This window comes from Lissotriton vulgaris, chromosome 1_2 (assembly GCF_964263255.1).
Source record: "Lissotriton vulgaris chromosome 1_2, aLisVul1.2, whole genome shotgun sequence".
Taxonomy (NCBI): domain Eukaryota; kingdom Metazoa; phylum Chordata; class Amphibia; order Caudata; family Salamandridae; genus Lissotriton; species Lissotriton vulgaris.
The window spans coordinates 262,190,883-262,202,691 of NC_141686.1; positions in this window are offsets into that span (position 1 = coordinate 262,190,883).

The window sequence follows — 11,809 nt, forward strand, 5'->3', positions numbered from 1 at the left end:
CCTTGTTCAATCCATTTCTTTATTTCTTCTGGAGTAGCATGTGTCTGAATGTCGATAACATCTAGTGTGGGATCCCTGACTGTCATACAGTTTGTCGGATCTGTTGTCTTTGTCGTATCAGTTGTCTGAGTGTGAGTCAATGCTGTATGTTTTGCTGTCTGGTCTGCCAGGTCGTTACCCTGGGAAACAGAATCTGTGACTTTAGTATGTGCTTTACACTTCATGACGGATATTCCTGAAGGCAGATGTATTGCTTCTAACAGTGCTTGAATGAGGGGACCATGTTGGATCTTGGCACCATGAGAGGTCAGGAAACCTCGTTCTTGCCATAACATGCCGAAGTCGTGTACAACTCCGAACGCATAACGGGAATCAGTGTATATGTTGACATTTCTGTTCTTGGCTAGAATACAGGCTCGGGTCAGAGCGATGAGCTCTGCCGCTTGAGCAGACAGTGTATCAATACGATGTGTTTCTTTAACTTCGGTTTCAGTGGTCACTGCATACGCGGCCACTAACTCTCCTGTACTTGTTCTCATACATGAACCATCCACATAAAGTGCCAGGTCTGGATTTGTCAATGGAACATCTGTTAAATCTCGTCGGGGCTTTGTTACTGCATTAATGATCTCTATGCAATCATGCGGAGCTGGATCTGTCATAATGGTAGGTAACAGTGTTGCTGGGTTCAAGATACTGCAGCGTCTGATTTCTATGTGTGGCTGAAATAGTGTCAATTCGTAACCTGTCAGTCGTGCTATAGTCAAGTGTTGAGTTTGGGTTCTGTTTAACAGAACCTCTACAGAGTGTGGAACTTGTACTGTTAACTGATGGCCTAAAACAATTGAATCACTTTGTCTTATTGCTAACGCTGTTGCAGCTACTGACTTTAAGCATGCAGGGAGTGCCTGGGCTACTGAATCCAATGTACTTGAAAAATAAGCACAAGGCTTATGTGAACCTGCCTGATCTTGAGTGAGGACAGACAATGCTGTACCGTCACGTTCTGTAACAAAAAGTGTAAACGGTTTGCTGTAACATGGTGTCGCTAAAACTGGTGCTTGGCATAATGCTTTCTTTAATTCCTCAAAGGCTTGTGTGTGTTCCTGAGTCCAAGGGAGGGCAATCGAAGTTGCTGCCTCCTGCGTCGTTAACTGGATGAGTGGTTTAGCTAGAAATGCATATTGAGGAATCCATTGTCTGCAGTACGAGGTGAGGCCTATAAAGGCCCGCACTTCCTTTTGTGTCTGGGGTCGTGGCATATTTACAATTAACTGAATGCGATCGGGAGTGAGCTGTCTCCCCACTTTGGACAGCAAGTGACCCAAGTATACAACTTGCTGAACACAGAATTGTAGCTTTGAAGGAGACACCTTGTGTCCCTTGTCGGCCAGGAAATGTAAAACTGTCAATGATGCTTGTTCACATTCGGGCTCACTTCGTGCGGTGATCAGTAGATCATCGACGTATTGCAGTAAAGCGGTGTTAACTGGCATTTGAATACAATCTAGTTGTCTTTTCAGTGCTTGACTATAGATGCTGGGGCTTTCTGTGAATCCTTGAGGTGCGCGGGAAAATTTGAAACTTCGTCCATTTAAACTGAATCCGAAGAGATATTGGCTCTCCGGATCAATAGGTACACTGAAGAAAGCGTTCTTGAGATCAATTACAGTAAAGAACGTTGCTTCTGAATCAATGGCAGTCAATAGGGAAGAGATGTCGGGGACCACAGGGTACTGTGGTACAATACATTTATTCAGTTCTCGAAGATCAATCACCAGCCGATATACTGGCGGTGCATTGGGGTCTGTACGTTTAAGAATTGGAATGATGGGTGAATTACAGATATTGGAGTCGGTCTCTACGACCACTCCCTGGGCAATAAGCTCTTCAATGATTTTCAGTAAAGCCACTACAGCATCGGGTGGTAACTTGTATTGTCTGATTCTGGGTAGAACAACTCCTGTCTTGAGTGTAACACGATATGGTGTGATATGCATACAACCTACGTCAGCTGGGCCTTTTGCCCATAGGTGATCTGGTACATTTTTCAATCTGACATCAAATTCTCGTAAAACATAATGACCCTTGAAATCCCGTAGAAAGAGTCTAACTCCCTCCGGGGAACAGCATATTATAGCTCCTAGAGCCTTCAGAGTTTTTATTCCTAACAGATTTTCTGGGCATGAGTTCGTAAGTAACAAATCTGTAACTCGTGATAATGGACCCACAGCCAAGGGTACTGGTTCCGATACTTCATTTACAATAGGCTGTCCTGAAAAACCAAGGGAAACATTCTGTGAGCCTGAGAGGGGTGCCCCTGGGACTTCATTATGACTGATTGTGGTGCGACTTGCCCCTGTGTCAATTAAAAACTTTCTGTCTTTTCCCAATACGTGACTGTGTACATAAGGACCTTCTTGATCTACAGGAATTTCAATAAGAGGCAAACCACCTTCCCTCTCTAGGCTGTTTCATGTATATCGGGGGTAATCTGGATATGCAGATTGAGCATACTGGTACATCTGTTGTGAAACTTGCTGAGTCGCGGCAATGGGCTGTGGTCCTGCTACTGTCTGTGCTGTATGGGATGGAGCATGCATAGGCTGTGTATTCTGCATTGGCTGTACATTTTGTGAGGTCTGTTGCTGGACCTGATCTTGTCTAGGCGGATGCGGTCTTTCTTTAGTTTTACCTGTTGAGATGTTATGTTTCAGGACTGGGCATTCATGTACGTAATGACCTGGCTGTTTACAGTAATTACATGTCCCCTTAACGGGAGCTGTAGTGTGACTTGTCTGGGTCCCACCTTTTCTCTGTCCGTCGGCTGGGACCGTCTGAGCTACTAACATTTTCATCTTAGTGTCTTTCATACGTTTCTGTTCCTGATCTTGTTCTTCTCTAATTCTGTTCTGATGATATTGTAACATTTGTAACATCTGGGATGGCGTATTTGCCTGCCAAGTACTTTCAACTTTATACACTCTATTTTTAACTAATGGTAGGGAATTCTCGACTAATTTTGATACGAAAAGGTGTGGATATGACTCGCTGCTTGGTTGTAGGCCACTATTTATAATGAAACATTTCTCGAATCTTGAATAGAAGTCACTAGTATCTTCATCATGTTTCTGTTTACAGGACGAGATGGCGTCCCAATCTTCCTTTCTAGTTGTCAATAATCTTGGCAAAACCTGTACTATTAATCCGGGTAATGCTTTAGTCTTGTCCCCAAGGCCTACTCCGGGGATTCGTTTGCTTTCTTCGTCTTCTATTTCTGCCCATGCAATCTTTGTGTCCCCCACCTCCCATTCTTTTTCCTTTAATTTCTCGTAAATGCCCGTGGGCAACAGTACCTTTAACATTTTCATAATATCATCATACGTGTAATCCCCCATTAACAACATGTCTTTAAGCTCTCTGTGAAAACCTGCAGGATCTTTATCATGACACGGAACTAGTTTCTTCATTTCTAACAGTTCTAACTTAGTCAGTGGCGTGTGTACATATACACGTTTCAAGATGTGATCCGTACCCATAACTGGGTGTACTTCTCGTAAGGGGTTCTGACTTTCAATGCCACTACCGCATTGCATGTGGTACATTTTCCTTTCTGGAGGCGGGGCCGGAACATATTCAGAGCTTATGAAGGTGTTATATTTATGTCGTTGTTCTAGAATTATTTGTATTAACTTGGTACTGAAACCTCTCCATCTATCCATGAGTAGTGCTTCTAATGTTTCGTGTAAGGGACCTGGATCGGAATGATGGTTCCTGTACTTGATGAGGAGGTGCTGAATCATGTATACACCTGCTATTTTCTGCTCGTCTGGGGAGAGGTTCAAGAATGTCTGCGCTAACGTATCATCATTATATATGTCTGGATTCTCGGCCCATAACACGGCGGACCGAGCTAGTTCCTGTTCATCCATCGAATTCAGTACATGGTACCCCATTCGGTCTCGAAGCCTTTTATCAGTTTCCTGGAACTGATGTTCAGAAGAATTCGGGTTTGTTAAAGCAGAGAGAAAAACTCTCTTGTTTTCCGGACGGATGCCTTTCCTAAGGTAGTTTCCCTTACCTACATACGCTATAGTATCTGTAGTCCTTCCTGGTTCTTCAGGTTCTTCTTCCTCCTCGGAGGAAGCTTTGTCATTCCCTTTCTGGTGTGCCGTTATCACTGCCTTTCTAATTTTCTTGTACATACTGGCTATGCAAGCCCCCCTGTCATGTTTTCCATCGGCTATATTTTGACCCCACTTGTTCAGTGCATCTAATTCACTCTGATCTGTCTCAGGCCTGTCTCGTTCTCTTATTAGACAATTTATAAAAAATCGTAGTATTTGTGCTTGAATGTCAACTTTCTGTTTCTCCATGGCATCCTTGATACTGTCAGGGTCTTTCCCTGTCTGAACAAACTCATATATCCTATCTAGACGGTCCTTCATTCCTACATAGCATAGCAAGATATCAGTAGCAGATCTTAACCGTAGTGATGCCAATATCATTAGATCGTTTTTTCCGGGTACTGGATCATATCTGCAAACTGACATGTTTTCCTTTAATGCGTCAAGGCGGGGAGACTGGAACGTGAGAGGACTCTGTGTGTCCCTGAAATTGAATCTGCGTGTTAATGGCGGGGTCCGAAGACCCGCAGTCGCACCTCCTGAAGCGGATGCTTGGGCATTATCTCCCTGCGGAGTCTGGATCTGAACTTGAATTTGTCGTTTAGTAGGATCAGGTAGGCTTTGTTTCGGTAGGTCAACTTTGGGTGCGGGAAGTGGCGGAGCTGGCGGAGCGGGGGAGGTCTGTCGCGGTACCGGCGGAACATGATCTGGGGCCGGAGTGCCACCCCCGTCCCTGTCGGGAGGCAGGGCACGAACAGGCAAATTGGTGTAAGCTGGTGCTACATCCTCTAGATAAGAATTTAAGAATATGTCTTTAGTAGTCTTATGCATTACTTTAGTTGGAACTAATGGTGGCGGTAAGTTTTTCGGTATTTCTGATAGGGCTTCAGATGTGCCCTCGGCTGCAAGGTACATACCGTTTACGAGATTGTTTCGGGCACGGTCTATTTGTTCTGTTTTTACTCGGATCCCTTCAATAACTAATTCGTTTTCTTGGGCCTTTTCTGATTCTTTAAGTCTGTCCTCTCTACGGAGTGCTTTCTCAGCACGCTTATGTGATTCCTTACGCCAGAATTCTATGGCGTCTTTCTGAGATTGTCTAGCTTTCTTTTTCCATAATGCTTCTTCTACCTTCATGATGCACTCGGCATCCCATGTTCCGGTAACAGGCCATCTGTGTCTTTCGTCTAGGTGCTTGGTGTAATCGGCCCATAAGTCTAGATACAATATGGCGTCTATGCCATGTTTATGATACATAAAGTTACCTGGAGTGTCCCTAGGGGGGATAGGAATTTCTTCCTCCAGTATCCCTTTCCTAGTTCCTATCTGCTTTAATTTGTTGAAAAACGGCATTTTGCTTACTTATTACTGAATACTCAATCCTTACTACTTAATACTGGTTACAGCTACTTTATACAAGAAACACAAAAATGCACATTAAACGGTCACATTCATACCACAACATTAATCACATAAGAAGACATTTGAGACATAGATGACTACCCCCTATACTGGATGTACTGCTCAACAGTACAGATACACTGGTGTAACAGTGCAGAAATTCGGAATACTAGATATACTGCTAAACAGTACAGATACACTGCCTAAAAACAGTGCAGACCGGACTTGTGTACCCAAACCCGTCTAGATACGTCCCAGCAATGGTACTCACCGGGAAGCACGGAAACAGAAGGCCTCGGAAAACTTGACTGGACTCGACTCGGTACTTCGGAAAACTTCGGAAAACTTCGGAAAACCTCGGAAAACTTCGGAAACCTGGTGGGCCTCTTGACACCTCGGACCTTGCTTCTTTCGGCTAGGCTCTGGTCGGGATCCTCCGCACTCCTCACCGCCTCGTCTGGGCACTGATCGCAGTCTTCGTCACCTCCGTGGGCCAGAGGGAGATGCAGGAAATCCTGCCAGTACGCGTAGGTTCCGTCTAACTGATGGCAGGGGACAGAGCTTGCAACGCACCAACCGGCGCGTGAGGTGGGGGAGGGGTCCCTATTCGGGCGCCAAAATGACGTAAATAATTAATTTACTCTCTTAATTTCTATGCAGGTAAGTACTTAATCAATAATAACTCAGATCGGATGAAAAAAGACAGAGTCCGTGGTGTTAGAGTTTCTAAGGGTTTTATTCCTCATAAAGGAATGGTCGTGACCAGGATATCGGATTCTGACCACCACAGGGGTGTCAGAAGGGATAGATGAGCGCGCTACATTTTATTGTCAATACATAGCTTATATACTTGATTCACATCATAAGCAACAGTGCAAGAGGCGTAACAGCTGAGAGAAGACAAGATAACAGTATACACGTGGTACTAGTACGTAATCAAGAGGCGTGAACTAGGCGTGAACTGGAGGTGTGTGCTAGAAACGTCACTGATAGGTGACGCAAGTGGGTGGCACCAAGGGGTGGTGCTAACAGAATTGTTGCAATGTCAGCAGAAATCGGAAGCTTGGATGCGCGCGCAGCTGCATGACGTGTGATTGAAGGGGTGCAGGGGACTTGACATTTACACTGACGGAAAGAGACAGAAGTCTGGCATGTCAGATCAACTTGTACTTCTATCATATCTGATATCTGATGTTTAGGAACCATACTATCTGGGCGGAAAGGTCTCTAGGGCAGAAGCTATTCTATGCTAACTGTGGATGCGTGTATAAGCGCCTAAGTGTCTACATGAGAAGCGTGGGGCACGGGGCCTTCCATGGAAGCATGGTAACAGAGGCTATGAATTACTTGCACTGAGACAGGTCGGCCCTTTGGCTCTGCAGCTGGGGAGGATGTTTACTGAAGCTAGTAGGCAGGAATGTATTCTCGAGGAGCGGAACAGATAACTCGAAGGTTATAGTCAGTCTTGGCAGAAAGCAGGCTGAGCTGAGCGCGAGGGGCCGCGCTGGAAGTAAGTCAGAGTTCACGGGTACAGAGGTAGCCTGGGCAGAGGCTGTCAGAGTCAGAAGCCAGAAAAGAGGCTCGATGGCAGAAATTCGGGGCCTACTCTGCCAGAGCAGGAAAACATGTAAAGTACACTACAAAAAGACGGTGGCATAGCATACTTAGGAACGGACTATATAATCCATTCAGGGTGGATCTGAAAGAGGACAAGTTAACGTTGGACGCAAATGTATTTGCGTCTTCATAGCTGGCACAGGAGGGAAGTTACATGCACTTTAAGCTGGTACATGGAGTTGGTGGGGTACGCGCTAGGGAACATAACATGACCAAAAAATTTATATTTCCTCAAAAGAAAAAGCCATGCATTCATTGCTGTCTCAAGTGATCTGACGTCGTCTTTTACATCTTTCCCTGCATCCTCCAATTGTTGCAATAAAATATGTCTTTTTTGTAACTTAAGAAAATCTTGCCACTCTAACTTAACAATACCCGTCCCTGTGTTTGGAAGAAAATCAGTGTTTGATGTTTAACCCAGAGCCACCATTGATAGGGTGTGGGGAAGGTACTTTTGCGAGTTGCCCATTTACCATAACATTTAGCATATTTATCACATATCTCTTCTTGTTCCAATAATGCACAATTAAGTTTCCATTTGCCTGGACTCCTTAGAGGTCTGGCAGGAACAGAGAGCGACGTGGACACCGAGTGATGATCTGAAAAGGAAACAGGCGTGACGGGGCCATGTTGTGCACACAGTAGCTTAGATGCAAATATATAATCAATACACGATTTGACTCCTCCATGGTCTGCTACCCATGTAAAACCTGTCCCTGGTGGAGGAAATTTCCTGTGGTGATCATATAGGCCTAGGTCATAAATTAGTGCTTTTAAAAGTTTTGAGGTTACATCCATAGTGTACTCAGGGTGTCCCCCTTGCCTGTCTCTACCATGGGTGATGCAGTTAAAGTCTCCAACTAGCAGTAATGGTGTTGAACCTGTTAAAAAAAGCTTGATTATTGAAAACAAATTCTCACGTTCTGTTTTTTTGGCTGAAGCATAAACTACACATATCTTCAAAGGGAGGCTACTACAGGTCCTGGTCTAGTCAGACTCCACGCTGTATGTGGACAGCGTATGACGGCTGCAAGATAAAGATTAGCGAAATGGGCCAGCCGGATTTATTTATTGTTTTGTCTGAAGCGACGCTCTTCAGACAGGGTTTACCAGCAATCAGGGGAAAGAATCTGAGCCAACATCCGCCTGCCCACAATGCATTGCAAATATATACCCGACCCAAACCCAAACCAAAATGCATTTCTTGTTAACTAGAGTTTATTCTAGTAGTTTTATGCACAATATTCTCATGCTTTTTCCTCCAACTTTTACTGTCAACACCGGACAGTTTCCCGCGCTAATATTTATAGGAATCTCAATTATAGCCAAGTCAAGAATGACCCACAGTCAATAGGAAAAATTAAAGATAGTTTTCTAGTTCAGTTTATGTGTTCTGTTGCACTTCGTGTGGTGGCTGATAACATAGATATGAAATTTTTGAAAAATCTTTGCCAATGCGAAGATCTGACTCTATGGTATCAAGAAAGCTTGTGAGTAATTAGTCGTGGATGTATTACCAGTATAATTACTTACAGTTATTGGGTGTTGCTACACCACTGCAGGTTGGGATACTGAACGTCTGTAAAATTCACTGTCTGCCCGTTATTTGGGGGTTTTGTTCGTTGTCCTTGAGGGTTTCTTTCAAGTGACGCCTTTTGTTCCTAATTTTGGGGATGGCCGCAAGCTGTGCAGTTACCCCGCTCGCACTTCTCTTTTGAACACACGAAGCTGCTGCAGCCCCTCCCCCACCACGCTCAGTCTGTGCTGCAGCCCCTCCCCCACCACGCTCAGTCTGTGCAGCAGCCCCTCCCCCACCACGCTCAGTCTGTGCAGCAGCCCCTCCCCCACCACGCTCAGTCTGTGCTGCAGCCCCTCCCCCACCATGCTCAGTCTGTGCAGCAGCCCCTCCCCCACCACGCTCAGTCTGTGCTGCAGCCCCTCCCCCACCTCGCTCAGTCTGTGCTGCAGCCCCTCCCCCACCACGCTCAGTCTGTGCTGTAGCCCCTCCCCCACCTCGCTCAGTCTGTGCTGCAGCCCCTCCCCCACCTCGCTCAGTCTGTGCATAGGCCCTCCCCCACCACGCCCAGTCTGTGCATAGGCCCATTGCCATTCATTGTAAAGCTTTATTCGGTTGAGTACATCAGCCATGCATCAGAACAGGAGTTAGAAAGGTACAAGGAGGACAAGGTCAAGTTTCAGTGATTACCTCCATACAAAACGTCCATAAAAAACGACGCACACAAATTCATTATACAATAAGTTAAAAAAAAGGTCAGCTTTCAAGGGTTTAACAAATGATCGAGCAGCAAAATCCAGCTATAAACATCAGAAAGAGCAAAATACAGAAGACAAAAATGCAACGGGTACGAATTCATTATACAGTTGGGGCAAAAGATAGCGCTTCATAAATGTCACTGAAATTCCAGTGGCAAAGCCAACATGAAACGACATAAAATGCAATGCGCAGAATACAAACATAATACACAATCAAAAATACCCTTTAAAATGCTGTCACTAGTTAATAACAATTGATTTCCTAGTATTGATGACCTTTAATAAAAAAGATGCTAGGTGGAAACACAGTCCCGGATCCTCCATTCCAATGAGCAGGTTCATGGCATCCTGCGCGGATCTAATATTGTACTTTACAAAGATGGGGGCATATTTACAATAAGTGGCGCATCCCTGCATATCAGCAGGAATGCGCCACTTACTGTGCGCCATGCCTACGCCAACATGGTTGCGCTGCATTTACAATGCTGCACACCATGGGGCAAAAACAGCACAGATGCGTGACGCATCTGTGCCGTAAAAGGGTCGCATTGCTGGAGTTGCGTCGCAAGCACGACGCATCTCCAGCAATGCTCGGGGGCCCTATTATTCCAATGCTGCGTCAATCCTTACGCCTGCTTCAAGCAGGCGCAGGGTTTTGACGCAGCATGGGCACCAAAATGACTGAGTGAAATCTTGTAGATTTCACTCAGCCACTTTCAGGAGGCGTTCCTGCGCCGGAACGCCCCCTGCGCAAGAACGCCTCCTTCTGGCGCAGAGCTTTACAACGTGACGCATTTCCCAGATGCGTCACGTTGTAAATACCCCGCACCTTGGCGCTGCTTTTGCGTCACCGTTGCGTCACAAAAGTGACGCAACGGCGGCGCAAAATCAGAGCAAGGGGCTTGTAAATATGCCCCTTAGGTTTTAAATAAAAAGTCCTAAAATTCAAATAGAATTTACAAAAGAGTAAAATATGGAAACAACTTTGCTGGGAAGTTTAATCACATGGGCAAGGAGTGGTGGTACTCTGTTTCATATTAGGACAAGCTACCAAATGATGGGCTATTCCTAGTCTTAGGCGTGTCAATACATATCTATGGGAAGCAATAGTTACGAAAGTTAAATACAGTTGGAAACCCTTTACAAGTTTCAGTTTCCGATAAAATATCACTGTTGGTTGTTGCTCAGTTATACAGGAACAAGATACCTTTTTCGCCTCCAGAAAAGCTGTAAGGCATGGGTCCAAGCGTATATCAAAATTAAATAAGCAGGTAAACCAGTAACAAACATACTTAATCCATGGTATTTTGTTGCAGGTATCTAACCTTAAGCAGTCTCGAATTAAGGTTTCTGTGAACGCAGTCTCTTCCTTACTCCATATGGATTTCCAGAGGAGGAGGGGGCGCGCATAGCCGCTACATACGATATATATTCTAGACCCACCTCATTGTGTATTAATTCTGTGGAGGCAGAGGACGGGGCACATAATAAATGTACAAGGTACAGGTTCTCTTCAATTAGTAGGGAATTTTTTGTACAATAGCCCCAGAGACCTGCACCATGTAAGACTGCTGTCACACACCTGGCCTTGTAAATATCCACCATATCCTTTGGTCTACGAGTTTCTAATTTAGCTGCGAATCTAAATATGCCATTTGCATTCCTCGACATTTTCGACCTGACATTGGCATGTTCGTGAACCCAAGTACCGTTCCCTGAAAAAGTCACTCCCAAATAACAGAACGAGTTGATCACCTGTACCCTAGAGTCATCAATGTAAAAAGGCCTGGACAGTTTGGGTTGCTTACCACATGCCATGATAAATATTTTTGTTTTATTTAAAAGGAGCTTTCTTTTATCAAGAAATAATTTCTAATTGTTAATAAGGCGCTGTAAACCAATAGGAGTACCGGAGAGTAAAACCGCATCGTCAGCGTATAATCGAAGTGGGACGGTTTTCTCAAAAATCATAGGGGAATCTGCAGGGATTAACCTCAGTGCTGAGTCTACGCTATTAATAAATAGTGAAAATAATAATGGGGCCAGCACACATCCCTGACGGATGACGCGTTTGACATTAAAAAGTGGGGTGCCTTCTCCTGATTGTCCATACCTCACTTTACTGGAGAGGTTCTCATATAATCTTGCTAAAAAGAAAACAATCTCCTTAGGGGCACCCATTTCTATTAAAAGTGGCCACAAGATGGAATGGTCGACCAAAACAAAAGCGCTGCTGAGGTCAGCGAAGGCATTTAGGAGTCCTAAAGTTAGGACTCCAAACTTATGTGAATACCTAAGTGAGTTACAGTCTGATTCATCAAAGACCCGTTTTGTGAGTCTATAATAGCGATTCATAAGGAATCGCTCTCAAAGACTCGCAAAACGGGATT